The sequence below is a fragment of the Toxorhynchites rutilus genome, chromosome 2 (genome assembly GCF_029784135.1).
Source record: "Toxorhynchites rutilus septentrionalis strain SRP chromosome 2, ASM2978413v1, whole genome shotgun sequence".
In the NCBI taxonomy this organism is placed as follows: Eukaryota; Metazoa; Arthropoda; class Insecta; order Diptera; family Culicidae; genus Toxorhynchites; species Toxorhynchites rutilus.
The window spans coordinates 199,543,655-199,559,281 of NC_073745.1; the positions used below are offsets into that span (position 1 = coordinate 199,543,655).

A 15,627-nucleotide genomic window follows, 5' to 3' on the forward strand; every position below is an offset into this window, starting at 1 on the left:
ATCATTGCATAAAACTGACGCCATTGCATCAATGTTCTGAGCTACACAATTGTGTGGGCAATCATCAAGCTAGGCTATCGTCATCTCACCAGGAAAATAAATGTTCTGGAATTTTGTCAGTGATTTGGTTTCGCATGACGGTAGGAAAACTTTCTCCACAAAGGATGATAGCTAAGCTAATCTAGACTGGCAATATCAACAGAAAGGCCTTCTGTTGAGAAGAGCGCAAAACGGAGATAAGTGTGTGTATATTTAATTGCTTCAAGGCATCGATATATGGATATTTGTGTGCGTACGTGCGTGCGTTTTAACGTATTGCCCTGTTGCGGGTGAACATGTCGATCCGAACGTTGCGACAAGGAGGGGAGATAGCGAGAGGGAAATATTTGCGCTAGGATATTACTAATGAATCTCTGTTGAGGCAAATATTCAGCCTTTTTCCAAGCAACTGACATTGTTTGTTTTCCGTCATCATAAAGGCTTTGTTGGTGGCTTTGACATTGCATCAATGCATTGAACTGACGCTCCAAAAAATTATTTGGGGAATACCAAGTTATTCAATAAGTTATAATAAGTTAATAATTTATTTATAGGATTGCATTTGCGCTAAACTTGATCATAATGAAGCAATACTACTCTTTTCAAGGTTGTTGAGATTAACAGAAAGAGTTTATTTCGTTTATTTAGTCACCAAGAATGAAAATGTCGTTCTGGAATTTTGTATGTGATTCGGTTTCGCTTGCCAGTAGCAAAGCTTTCTCCACTAAGGATGATAACTGCGCTTATCTCGAGCATGTATTGTTCTGCGAGGACAAGAATGAATCATCAAACAATAATCGTCAAATGGTTCTACAAGAAAAAAATATTTCAGGGTGACCGAACTGGTAGAATGGTTATTTCTCAAATTTAGTAGCATTATAAAATAATATTCGCAGTTATAAACAAGCGACTTGAATTGAACTACAGCGTAGTTCTACGTCAACAATGCGGTCGTGTCTTGGACACAACCTCCTATATTTTTTTAGTAGTTGAAGTTATATTCGTAAGTGCTTAAGCGTCCGGATTTCGAAGCATTACTATAATGGCTATCTGGTCACGGAACATGCAACATACAGTTGTGCATATGAGAATCAGTCCGCATCTGAATATAAACCACACAATTCCCAAAATTGACCTTGCACTTATTTGATTGTGATTGCTAACTCAAATCGAAAAGAAGTAGACAACTGACAGTGTATTTTTTATCCCATTTTATCGCGATTTTAGGCTCATTAGCATTTTAGCTGCAACAGAGCCGAATTCTTATCGTGTGCATGTCACACGTTTATCATATCTATAATTAGCACATTACACAGTAGCCATTTAGGCGTAAGAATATTCCTTCTAATCTTCCATTATCCAGTTAAACCACCGGACAGCGGAGACAGTTGATATGATCATTGTTGAGTTATTAATAGAACAGCAGCCCGATCTTTCTTGCAGAGTAGAGCAGTTGTATGGATGAATCGATCTTATTTCGACCGTGGATCGATCTCCATCGCTGATGATTGTCGCGTGGACGTAGTTATTCTGTAACAACACAAAGATGGTCAATGAGGGCCCTGAGTTCTGAGCTCACGATCGATCGCCTACTAAGCGAACGCGCAACCAATGTGCCTACGGAGACCCCCAACTGACAGTGTTAAAAGAGCTAGTTTACATATAGTGGGGAATAGGAATGTGAGTAAGGAATTGTTTTTACTTTTCCTGTTGATCAATATTTTGGGAAATTAGAGAAACATTTCACCTCGTACAGCATTCATACAGGTTCCTATCGATTTTCTGTGCGATTATTATTTCTTCAAACATTAATAATCAAAGACGAAAGGGTAATTTTTCGTTCAATCATATATTTCTCTATAGAAATGATTTAACAGGAACTGATTTTGTTACGCATACAGAAGAACCCCGATTATCCACGGAATAGTCTGACAACGTCACCTAGGATAACGAAAATCGCGGATAACGCAGGCTAAAATAATGTGCCAACGCGAAAATTAAAATATATTTCAGCATTTTTTATCAATACGGAAATCATTAAGAGGGTATTCTAGTGTAGAAATTTTTAAAAATCCAAATTTGTTGTTTGGATGTTATTTTAAAAATATTTTATATATATTTTATATATTTTTATTATTTCTGAAGCTTAGATACTCCAGAATATACCCTAGAAAAGACTTTTCCAAATTCCCATTATTTACCGAGTTTTTGCGATGCGACATATAATCTGGTACGGCCATAACAATTAAATTCAAACGCGTTTTTCTCGAAACTAGATTTTTCGAACTGGCGTTCACGATATCTCATGTTCTAATGTTCTACTGCCCACGCTACACATGAGTATAATCTGTATGTATCTCTCTATCACATGAACCAATGAAAAATGTTAATTTTTTAATTATACTATTTTTCAAAAATCGGGAAACCTGAAAAAAAATCGTTTTAAACCACGTTTTATGAAACCACACCCCAAAAAAAAAGATCGATGATGTCCTCGAATTTTCGTTAAGTGTATTTGGAGGAAAAAAAACTCGAGATGGTGAATAATTTCAACAATCAGTTTGAGTAAAACTTCAACAAATCATAGTCTCCGTAAATAGCCGGCGCTTTTTTTTCCTCAGTTCACCTTTCTATCTGTTCGCAGATTACGTATATAGGTACCAGACATCGCCGGAATAATGCTAAATCACAGTAAAAACGGGCGGCGGAAATGCCATGACATAGCTGCTTCCGTTTTTCCTCAGCATTACTCGCAATTCTAAATGCCGACCTATTCTTCTGGCTGACGGAATCCACGGTGTTGGAGGAGCACAGGTGAACTGGTCGGATAATCCGGAAAGTACAAACACAAACACAAGAACGGCGCGTACCAAAGAAGAGGTCACTCTTTGTCGTGAAACAATTTCACAACCCAAAATGTCATGTCAAAATAAAGGGTGCCACCGGGAAAGGGCGCATTGCCGTGGAGCGCTATTTCAGTGGTTTAGGTTTCGTTTCAGAGTGCAATATCGTTATCAGGTTTTGCGTTTATTTTTGTTTCATTTCGTTATGTGACACAGCAATAAGTAGGGAACGAATCGCAAAAGTAGTGAGCACAGGAAGTTATTCAAAAGGTTGTAAGGAGAAAGTCGTTTGTCGGCATTTGTGGACGAGTCGTAAATAATTTCATTTATAGAAGAATGCAAGTTTTTTGAAGAAGTAATAAGTTTTCCTGTTATTTTCGACAAATGGCTTTATTCTATTAGTTATGGAACATTGTCTCACAATTAAATAACATTGCGCAATTATTAGGAAAAAAATATATAGGAGGGTCCAAATACGTAGAGGTATTTAGACACCCTCATTATAGTTCCTCTCGAAGCATTGAAACAATGAACCTTATTTTGTAAACGGCCTTTCCTTCAATGTTCAGGGCTCATTAGAAACATTCGAGTAATATGGAATTTGAAGGACGAATATGAATTAAATTCCTCTTAAGAATGGGGCTGTCCACATACCACGTGGACAGAAAAATCATGTTTTTAAACACCCCCCTCCCCCTCCGTGGACAAACGTGGACATTTACTATACCCCTCCCCCTGTTGTCAACGTGGACATTACACCAATTATTTCTAAAAAAAATCCAAATAAAATTGAATCTCTCTTAAATTTCATTTTGGGATTGATTCTATTTTGTGTTCTATAGTTTTATGGATAAAAATGTTAGCTTAAATAATAATAGCGGTTTATTTTAAATTCGTTTATTCTCTCTCCAGCATTCTCCGGGAAGTTATTTGTATCGCTCTTTAGTTTCTTCTAAATTCCATTTATGCTGTCAGGTTGTTTTTACCGCTGAAATCCATATAAAAAAATCACTTGAGAATCTATTCTCGGGAGTTCTTTTTTTCTTATTCTTATTATACAATTATTTGCCGACGAAAGTTGGTTGAGCTGTAGCAGTTCGGCTGAAAAATTCATAAGGTTGACGTCTAGATGGAACCTCTTGCAACAATATACTTGACTATCACAAAGCACCATCATGGATACGTGTCAAAATTTGACAGCAATCGGTCGATTGGTTCGTGAGTTACAGCATTGAGAGTGAAGCAACTTTTATTATTGTGAAAAAATTTAAAAATCACAAACGAATGAAAACGATGGCAACATTGCACGAATTGGGCTTCGAATTGCTTCCGCATCCACCGTATCCTCCAGATCTGGCCCCCAGCGACTATTTTCTGTCGCCAGACCTGAAGAGAATGTACGCTGGCAAGAAATTTAGGACCGATGATGAAGTGATTACCGAAACCGAGGCCTATTTTGAGGAAAAACCGAAAGATTACTATAAAAAAAAAATCCAAAGTATCATTCTTACAGACACACAATTATTCGAATGTATTGGGTCATTTAAAAAGTATTCGCGTTTTTCTGTTTAATTTCTGAATGTTTTTTTGATGTAGGACTACGTCTAAAAATTTCGGATGCTTATAACTCGATCATTTCTTAATAGATCGCAAATATGTTTGCAAGGTCTGGGATAAACCATGGATGCATCAAAAATTCCCAACTAATCGCCCTAATTTTTTGCTGCGTCATCAAAGATTTATGTGACACTTTTCTGTTGATCGATTCTGGTGGTTTCTTCCATAATCGCCTCGTGAAATCTATCCAGTTGTGAACCGTACAACATTGAATTAACCTTTTGGCCATGTAACTCCTCATAATCGGAGATTCGCTTCCAGTTCCACCATACACACCGCGTCCCTTTTTGTGTAATCCTGGCTTTGATGTTATTTGCAGTGGTTTGTCTTGCTTATCCCATGATCTTTGCGAACAATATCGTATTTTACCCATTTCTATACACCGTGATCGATTTTCTGATGAAAATTCAGTCAAAAATTTACAAAATGTAGCAAAAATTTACTATAATTCATGTGGCTTCCAAACATTGAGTTTCTTTGCGATGTTTTTTTTAATATTGATTGGTTAATTCTTATGCCTAGTTTACACAATGTAAGGTATTGCTGAATCGATCCTTCCGCAATTTCAAAGCCCAACCTCCCAACACTTGTTTGGTTTCTCGTAAAAAAACTGGACAAGGTTCTTTTCCATGCTACCCAATGAGTCGAAATTATTGCGCTCAAGAAAAGTGGCCTGAAAAATTGATAACCGGAAAGTGCAATATATGGTGATGATGGCGGGTGAAATAGCACTTCTCAGGCAAACCTAACATTTTCGGCCAGGTTGTCAAAGAGAAGGAAGATTGACGTTGTCCTGATGGAATATGACGTCTATTTTATTGGCTAATTCTGTTAGTTTATTCTAGACTTTTGTTTCGTTTAGTTATAAGCAGTTCTTGTTAGAATCTATCGAAGCTCTGTAGAAGCACATAAAACGGAATTCCTTTCCAATCTCACCAGACACAAGACGCAAAAGTATGGAACCAATATATTGTAGCGTTCTACGTGACCAAGCTTTGTGACCAGGTGATTTGTTGTTCATTTTCCTTCGGTTCATCACCTTTGGAGTTCTCAGAAGACAGATACAACAACAAAACCCGTACCTAAGAAAACTATGTCGCGCACTTTTCAAATTACAATATTCTAACATACTTTGGTGGTATCTTCGTCCTGGCGGAACGTATGATCCTCTTCTGCCAATGTAAATAAATCCATCACTCTCAGTTCATGTGCGTTACTCTCAAAATACACATTTCAGCGAAACAGTTCAACAATATGAAAAAATATGGTCTCTTACTGATAAATACGGAGTACTCGCAAGGGGCGGCAAGATTGAAATTTGATAAAAATGCAGAGCAGATTTTATTCATTATTGATTATGGATGTTAATGTATTTTCAAAAATATTCATTTTATGTATCCACGTGGAAATTATCTGAACCCCCTCCTCCCTCTCCGTGGACAATCGTGGACATTTTCGTACCCCCTACCCCCCCTAAAGTTGTCCACATGGTATGTGGACAGCCCCAATGCAATTCATGAAATAATCTGAAAATAAGAAACTGACGCTTCAAACTTTTAGCATAAGTCCCAGTATAAGCTACACGAACAGTTCTTAGCTTGTTGGCACCAATTAGCAATAAATCAATATAATATGCGTTTATTTGCGCATGATTAATTGGAATCTTCGAACGCTGCTCGAATAGGTATCATTATGATTTGAATCACAAGAGTGTGAAGTGATTAGCGCTGATTTTGGATCCAACGCATTTCGGGAGACAGCAATACTCACACACCCCAACATTAACGCTTGTCTGACAACTCAAACGGTACTGACTGAAGAGTGGCAATATAAACAACAAATTATGGCGTGAAAATTTCTCCACTCAGCTTCGATTATGTTACACGATTGCATTTTGTTTTCGTTTCATTTTTCACCACACGAACCCCAGCAACTGTTTCGATACAATCGAACGTATGCATGTGTGTGTGTATGCGTGTGTGTGATTGTATGCAAAAAAAGAGATTAATAAAAGCTGAATCCATTGAGTCGATGGTCAATGTTTATGTTGAGGAACAGAAAACGTGTCGATTGAAAACGATTCAACCGTACCGTAATCGGAGAAGCTGGAGCGGCATTTCTGCGGGTAGCGCCTGTTGTTTGGATGTTGGAGGTCTTGTTTGTAGGATATTCCTGGACTGTTATGCACCTACTCGGAAATATATCGCAAATGAACAGTGGATTCAAGATTAGCGCCACTCATGCACACCGTTCTGAGAGTTCGCTCCCTGGCTCGAATCGGTGTATGTTCCGGACAAAAATATTTGCGATGATAAAGCATCGATCTTCGAAGCATAGCATAATCAATAGTATCTATCCCAGGTATCAATATGATAAAGTTTTTTTTTTGGATTTCAATACCAATTTGCTACATGGAAGGTCTGACAGATCCAAACGTTTTCAAAACTGTTTGTCCAACTTCTCGTTCCAGTCGGTTGTTCACAAATTGACCATATTTTAACTAGTGACATAAACAATATTTTGCGCTTCAATCAGGTCGACGTCCCGTTTATGTCCAACCATGACTTGCTATTTGCATCTGTTAATATAGACACCGTTCTAACTACTGAAGAATTCCGTTTTCGTGATTTTAACCGAATAGACCAATGTCCTGGAAAAAAGGTAATGAAGATGGTCGAGTTTCGAGCGACATAGCATGCGCTGCCATAACTATTTCGCAAATAGTGACGTCAGTCGTTGTGTTTATCTTTGATTGCCCACCGCATCTATGTAAAAATGCTATTTTCAGGAAGTAATTTATCAATTAAAAACGTACATTTTTGTAGAGCTCTCGCTAAATATGAAGCTAATGTGATAGCGTGAAGTGAATATTTGTGAAATCACGTCGAAAAAGACGGATAAAAGTGATATTTCCATGTGCCATTTTCACTCCCCCACGTTCATAGAAACAAACGAAGTTTTATTATTTTACCGTTATGAAGATGATGCTTCGAAGGCTCTCAGTGTCGGTGTGTATGTTGTGAGATAATAATCGTCAATTAATCGAAATTTCACCGAAAATGTTACTGCTTTCGAGAACTAAGCATACGACTGCTCTCTGGACCTTTTTACCACATAAATAATCGAAATAAGCCACGATATAATTGTCATCTGTTTAAAAACAACCAGTTGAATGATTTCATGAGAATTTTGACTCAAATTATCATGCAACCGTAAGTACTTTCAACATTGTTTTGTTTCTTCCACATACATTTCATATTGAATGCAAATAATTACGACACGATATTTGGTTTGCCAATACAGTTACACTTCGCCTACTGCTCCACCTCTATATGTACCTCATTGCGAATAGACCCAGGGCTAACGATTTCATTATTCAATCAAATTGATTGGAATTACTTCTATAACATTGACAATTCCAACGAATCATTAAATTACTTTAATAGTCATATAAAAGAACTATTTGAGAACACTGTTCCTTTGAAAACGGTAACTAAATGCCCAAAGTTCAAGCCTTGGTTCAATTCTGACATTTCGAGGTCAACGGTAGATCGTGATTTAGCATATCGTTCATGGAAGAGATCAATGCGAGTAGAAGATCATACCATGTTCAAAATCTTAAGAAATAGGGTAACAAAATTAATAAATGATGCTAAGGAAAAATATTTCAATGAAAAATTTGCAAATGCGACTTCAAGTAAAGATGTTTGGTTTCGCCTTCGTGCGTTAGGATTTAAAAAAAAAACAACCCTTGGAGGACCAACCAATTTAAGTGCTGATGAAATTAATCGATTTTTTGTGAGCAATTTTACGCACAATGATCAATCTCGTGGAGACGTTGGGTCCTTACCACAAATGTTCAGCTTTACGGATATCGAGGAGTGTCATGTCATAAATGCCATCTATTGTATTACATCCAATGCAACTGGACTTGATGGAATTCCAATCAAATATATAAAACTAATACTTCCTCTCATAATTGAACCGATAACGCACATGTTTAGTCTTATAATCAGGAAAAAAACGTATCGTATGGCATGGAAAACTGCAAAAATTCTACCAATCAAGAAAAAATCATCAGATAGTTCTATGACTAATCTTCGTCCAGTGAGCATATTAAGTTGATTATCAAAAGCTTTGGAATCAATAATGAAACCCCAAATTTGTAGGTATGTTGCGGATAACGGTATCTTATTCGAATATCTGTCAGGCTATCGCAAGGGCATTATCACCAAAACTGCCATGCTCAAAATTTGTGACGATATTGGCCTGGTATTAGATAAAGGTGGTTCAGTTGTTTTGATATTGCTTGACTTCTCTAAAGCATTTGACACAATTTCACATAACGTGTTTTGTTATAAGTTATCACATCAATTCGCTAGTAAATGAAGATCGAATGAGTTTGTATTTTGCATAGGGTATATTATCGTGCAAATCAACATTTCGCAGCAAGTTCCGAATTGAACATCGAGATTACTATTTTTATTGGCACCCAAAACCCTACGTTTTGCCTTGTTTTCCGAAAAAAAACGAAAGTTCCAGAGTGTTGATTTTTGTCAAGAAAAAAATTCTGAGATGACATTAGATCTCGACGTTTCATGCAATTTTAAGACATCACAATTTTTTTTTTGAAAACCCCGATTTTATTTACTTTTTTTATCCTCCTTGGGTGATTTTTGATTTTTTACAAAAAATCAAACTTTGACCGCTTTGCGCCACTCTTCCTTAAGTCCGATTGAGCTGAAATATTGCATAGGTTGTTGTTTCGAGACGGTGAACATTTTGTATAGGGTAACTTTTTTAAACGCTTTCCTTAAAAGAGAAATTATGATCATGGTTCGTTCACCTCTGATCATGGTTCGTCCGAAAAATGATCATGGTTTGTCCGGGTTTAGAAATCACCATTTCTGAATGAAGAAATTCGAATTTTCAAGTAGATGTTGCATTCCTCAATGCTTGGGTTTACTGTCAACATATTGATCCATTCATTATTTAGGCTTTCCTCAGGATATTGTCTTTTCTTGGTTATTTCAGAACACAGGTAAAGAATTCAACACAGAGAAACTTTATTTCTGCTACGCTCGGAGGACACCATAAACAAAATGCAGCGCGCCAATCGGAATGTAGAATATAGAATGTAGAAAAACCAACATTAGATATTGATATTAATTTAGATATGTAAATCTGATACAAATGGTGTGCAAACATGATGTTAAAAATATAATAATATTATATAATACTAGCTGACCCAGCAAACGTTGTTCTGCCATATAAATTATTTCTAGAGAATATTTTGGTAACATAACTATTGTATCGTAAAGATCTTCAAAATTAATCGAATGTGATCGATGAAAAAGAACGAATGAAATGATTTCAACGGAAGTTTGTATAATGTTTCTTGCTGCAATATATTTCATTAACATAACTAATATGTTTGGTCTCTGAAAAGTTAATTGTAAAGAGACAAAATATAATTTATGTCGCTTTAATTGCTCTTCAGCGATCGGCAGAACTCAACGTTAATATGAGCATTGAATGCTTTGCTCAGGCTGAGGCGAATATGGTACTACTCAACGATTTTCAATTCCAATGTTTGCGTTGTTGATATTTGTGATTTATTGCCCATTTTTATTTATTTATTTATTTATTTATTTGTTGATACATTGAATAACCGCTTACGCTTGTGATCGTGTCGTTGGTGAAATCTCTAGGAAAACACTTTGTTCATATTCCATCTACCATGCGAGGCGATAAAAATTTCAAATTACCGCATGGACCATACACCATGCTTGTGGTAACAGTAACTGTTCGATACATTTTATATCCGATCATATCCTGGAATACGATTGGTTGAAACTCGGCACCAACAGAAGGTGGATTTTCCTTTAAAACATATGAATCCTCAAAAATATCCTATAAAACTTTACATACTTTAGATTTTACAGAGATGATGGAGGAATATCAATAACTTTTGAGTAATTGTAATGTAACCATGTGCGAACTTTATATCTCTTGAGCTCTGGGTCATTGTCCTGGCAAAACTTGAATGCTCGATTCTATCCCATTTCGTTGACACTTTGTTTAATATTTTTCTTCAGGATGATCAAGTAAACATTCTGATCCAATACACCATCGATAAAAATCAAATTGCCCCTATATGCACCCTCATATCATCCCTCCACCACCACCATGTTTAAAAGTTGCTTTCATATTTTTTACGTTTAATTCATCGTTGGCTTCCTCCATACGAAACAATAACCATAGGAGCCAAAAATATCAAATTAGGACCCATCTATGGAAATACCATCTTACCAGTAAGACATTGATGTGTTTCATGCTGTTTGGAATAATCATATTGGAGTTACTGATTTTTTTTGCTGAGAAACGGTCTACCATGTGCTCGGGCATTCAAGCTGTCCTTCCTAGGCAAATTACAAACTTTTTGTTTGCTCAATTTGGTTTTTATCGATGGTGTAATGGATCAGAATGTTTACTTGAACATCCTAAAGGTGTAGCATGTAGCAAAGTGTGAACAAAATGAGATGGAATCGTGGATTCAAGTTTTGCCAAGACAATGACCCAGAGCTCAAGACATATGAAGTTCGCACATGGTTACATTACAATTACTCAAAAGTTATTAATATTCCTCCACAATCTTCCGACATCAAGCCCAGTAAAAAACTGGGGAAGTTATCTGTGTAGGACATTTAGAAACCATTAAATTTCTAAAAATAACGATTCTAAAAACAACTTAATGGAAAAATTGATAAATATACCTTCCGAATACACCAAAAAACTCGTAGATGAATCTAAAGACAGCTAAAGATAGTTGCAATGAACAAGGGATACCATAATAATGATGGAATTAGAAAATTGGCCAACGCCTTCGACATCGAGTAGATTTCAACCAGGGTACGATTATGAGTTTGAGTCAATTTTCATACATTGGCACACACATTCACCATTTTTAGAGAAATAAAAACCATTATTCTGAAAACAGATAGCAAACCTTTTAACTCTCATATGCCACTATAATTTCATCTAAATAGGATGTTCCGAAAGCTTGTTTTCGACTTGCAAAAGAAAGGAAAAGAGATCTACAAGGTGGGGTACGATTACGGATTTGTGTCACAGCCAGTCAGCCAGTCGCTATTTTAGCCAAAAAACTTTCATATGTCACCAAAAATTAGCATCTGGCTTCGCACAGCAAAGCGTTATGGCGGGTTTACATTAGGGAGATCTATAGCTATAGATGGATTTATTCACGTGAAAATAGGTGTAAACGGGTGAGAATAAATATGATACACTTATTCGAGGTATATATAACTTGAATAAATTCAGCATATGTAAACGCTTGTGAATTTCTCACTGGTGAGAAATCACTAAAGTTGGATGCAGTTCTACTTCAGGTGAATAAATTCACCGAAAATATGAATATATTCATTATAGATGTTCACGCTAGTGTAAACGGTTGATGCGATTTCTACAAATCTCATCATATTTCTTCAGTTGAATATATCACTAGTCTAAACCCACCCTTAGAAATGTGTTTTCTTTATTCTACCGCAATGTATTAGGCTGTCAAAAAAGTCCTGCGGTATTTTTTTTTTGAATTTTCATTTGTTCATAAAATTAGTTACAATCATCTGTTTTAAGTCAAATATGCGCTATTTTGTTCGATGACTTGTTCCCAACGAGATGCCAACTTCATAATACCCCTTGTTATAGAAGCTCGCTTCGTTATTGGCAAAAAACTCGGATAGCCAATTTTCACAGGCCTCTTTTGTGGCTAACTTCTGACTACCTAGCTCGTTCGCCATGGACAAAAACAGGTGGTAGTCACTTGGTGCAAGGTCCGGACTATACGGCGGATGCAAAAGAAGCTCCCATCCGAGCTACCGGAGCTTCTGGCGCGTCACCAAAGAAGTGTGTAAGTGACCCACTTTTCATCGCCAGTCACCATCCGTTTCAGAAACGGGTCGATTTTATTGCGATTCAGCAGCGATTCACATACGTCGATACGGTCAAAGATGTTTTTTTGCGTCAACGTGTGTGGCACCCATACATCGAGCTTCTTTGTAAATCCAAGCTTCTTCAAATGGTTAATAACGTTTTGATGACTTATCCCCAGCTCTTGGCCGATGCTACGGCTGCTACTATGCCGGTCTTTCTCGGTTAATTCAGCGATTTTGTCGTAATTTTCGACAACAGGCCTTCCGGAGCGTGGCGCATCTTCGACGACCTCTACACCAGAACGAAAACGTTGAAACCATCGTTGTGCGGTGGAAATGGAAACTGTGTCAGGTCCATAAACTGCACAAATTTTATTGGCAGCTTGAGATGCATTTTTGCCTTTGTCATAGTAGTACTGTAAAATATGTCGGATTTTCTCTTTATTTTGCTCCATATTTGCGACACTAGAACTCACGAACGACTTAACCAAACAAAACACTGTCAAGGACTATATTATAGCGCGCAAAAATACCTTTCCACAAGCTATAGTATGACTCGATACAATGAATACAACTAGAACTACGCGCTTACAACAACACCTCGCGGAAATACCGCAGGACTTTTTTGACAGCCTAATATTTTCGCGCCATAGCAATGCAATCCGACATTACCCATCCACGAATATACTTATTTCGCTAACGCACACAATTTATTGAAGCGGCGCTTCATTCTTACTTCAGAGTTATGAACACATTCTATCTTTCTTGTGACGTAAAACCACAACACGCGTTCATTTTCATCCATGCATATATTTTTTCAATCCACAGCATCCCGCACTCATTCATCATCGGGAACGTTTCCAGCGACAGACAAACCACGCACATACTACACAGTTTTCGGTTTCAATGTCAAGAACCCTAGTCCGTGCTTCATCTCCCGATCAAGAGATCCATCCATCCGGTGGCTGGCCGAAGAAGGAGAGATTGTAACTGGGAAAACTCTCATCACTTAACATGCCTTTTTCACTTCCTTCGCTCGCTCGTTTCATTCACTCAGCTGGCTCAGCAGGGAACAACATCCAGGAGGAGACACATTCACACAACTTCCGCTCAAGTACCACAAACTAAACCTCGTGTATAGCAACTCCTTTTGTATATACGAAGGGTGAAAACGATGCCATGGTAACAAGGGACCTCACCCCTCCCACACCTTTGCTTACACACTGAACCAACTTTTTCAATTACTATTGACACCGCGATAGAACAAAGCACAAAAGGATGACCCCGGAATGGGAAGGAATCTCTGGAATCAATCATCAGTGACAATTTGTTGTTCCTATTGGAATAGCATGAAGGTGGAAATAAACAAGCTAAATCCAGCTGTTCGACATGCTTAAAGTCTCCCTAATGCACTTTATTGCGTTGGCGTTGGGTATCCAATGGATCGACAATTGAGAGTTGATTAGCATATCAATTCTATTATCACTTTCCGTCTCATAATAAACACACTTTCTTCTTCTTCTGGAGCAACCCGAGCAAAAATTTCGCTTTCCGCTTTCTGGTTTGAACAAGCTTTGTTCTGTTTCAGAGTGGGACTGGATGGTTTACCTGGAATCTTCTTCACTGTGTGCCAGCTAGGATTGCATTGTGCATATATCACCGCGATTCACCTTGCACGTTTCTACAAACGTGTGCAATCCGGTACTGGACGTGATGACCTGCAAACCCTCGGAGCACACCGGAATTCCAATTTTACACGCACGTACAGCACGAACAACACTCCGCGCGCGTATTATACACACAACACGGGATGATAGTGTCAGAGCGAGAGAGAGTGACAGAGAGATGCGAGCGAGATGTGGTCCTCTCGCAGCAGCCGTCGTTTGTGATTCTTGCGCTTCAATGTTGCCGTACCAGCTATAGCCGAGATGTAAGTGAGGCTGTATAGGTAGATATCGTAGAGGCAAAAAAAAGAATTCTTCACTTTTTCATATTTGTGCTTATTTCATAGCTAAATATTTGTATACACATAACTCCAAGTCACAACTGAGCACCATCGGTGGTCCCGTCTGCCATTAACGCAGCTTGGTTTGACTGATAAGTTGCAATCGACCACAGCACAGTACCAATGTTATGTTTGCCTCACCTGGACCGAAACATTCCAGGGGGAGCACTGCAGCACACACATATGCAGTTCCCGGACAGCCCACCACGAAAGCTGAGCCAAGATCGTTTCACCTCCAGACACTGTGTGGGTCCATGTAGAGATACCTCACGGGCAATTTTCTCCGATTCCAGGATTTTCGTTACAACGCCAAACTGCCCCTCTCGTCGTACCTGCAAGAGTCTTGCAAATATACACTCCCACTCCCACCCAATGGCACAATTGCCCGAGTCGAATTGGAAAACTCAATATACCCGTCAAACGGGGTGACACATAAATACTTTCTCTCAGGCTATTAAAAATCGTTTCTAATGGTCCCGGGTATATCCGCAAACGGTCATAGCTCACACTGCTCGGTAGCGAACGTAGACTCCACTAACATAGCCCCGATAGCACCGTGAAATTTCACCGATTGCAGTCCAAAAATCATTGGAGAAAACAATTTTCCATCATTGCTTCTCTAATCTCTTCCACACACTGCGCCCCGCTCTGCTCGACAAGCAACTCTATGAACCGTAACAACGAAACGCGCTTCATGTACTGAGGAGAGCAACTATCCAACAGCCAGCTAGGTCGATTTAATACTGACTACATACTACACATATCGCAGTGCAAATCTCTGGAACATCTCTTGGTCTGCCCAATGGTACTAATACACATCCGTCACCCTCGTCTAGTTCGGCGGCCAACATCGCGCTGAAACCAACACCCATCTAGCCGTGGTGTGTTTTGACGGGGGCTCCTATAAGACTGTGAACTGTGGTGGTGAGTCTCCACAAAAAAAAATCTTTGGGCTCGCGATGGGGCCAACACCAACACCGAAACCAGCAGACAGCACGCCGATCGATAATAAATTATGAAAACTGTTATACTCTTCTCTCCCACCATCATAATAACAAAGTTCACTAGAATCTCATCTCCCGGATGGTCTCTCACAACCTTCAAACAGACATGTGCTACCCAACGCTCGCTGCATATGTTTACCTAATCACTAAGCTCGATCGAGAGCATA

The 15,627-nt window shown here is 38.3% G+C and overlaps 1 protein-coding gene across 1 annotated transcript in view; it reads right to left on the minus strand.

Annotated features, from left to right (window-relative positions):
* The window catches only part of LOC129767730 (uncharacterized), a 428,772-nt gene extending 413,583 nt beyond the window's left edge, over positions 1-15,189 (minus strand). Inside the window, exon 1 of the mRNA XM_055768886.1 lies at positions 14,060-15,189. The gene's annotated coding sequence lies outside the window, so the exon portion shown is untranslated. The remainder of the gene's footprint in view (positions 1-14,059) is intronic.
* Positions 15,190-15,627: the final 438 nt, after the last annotated feature.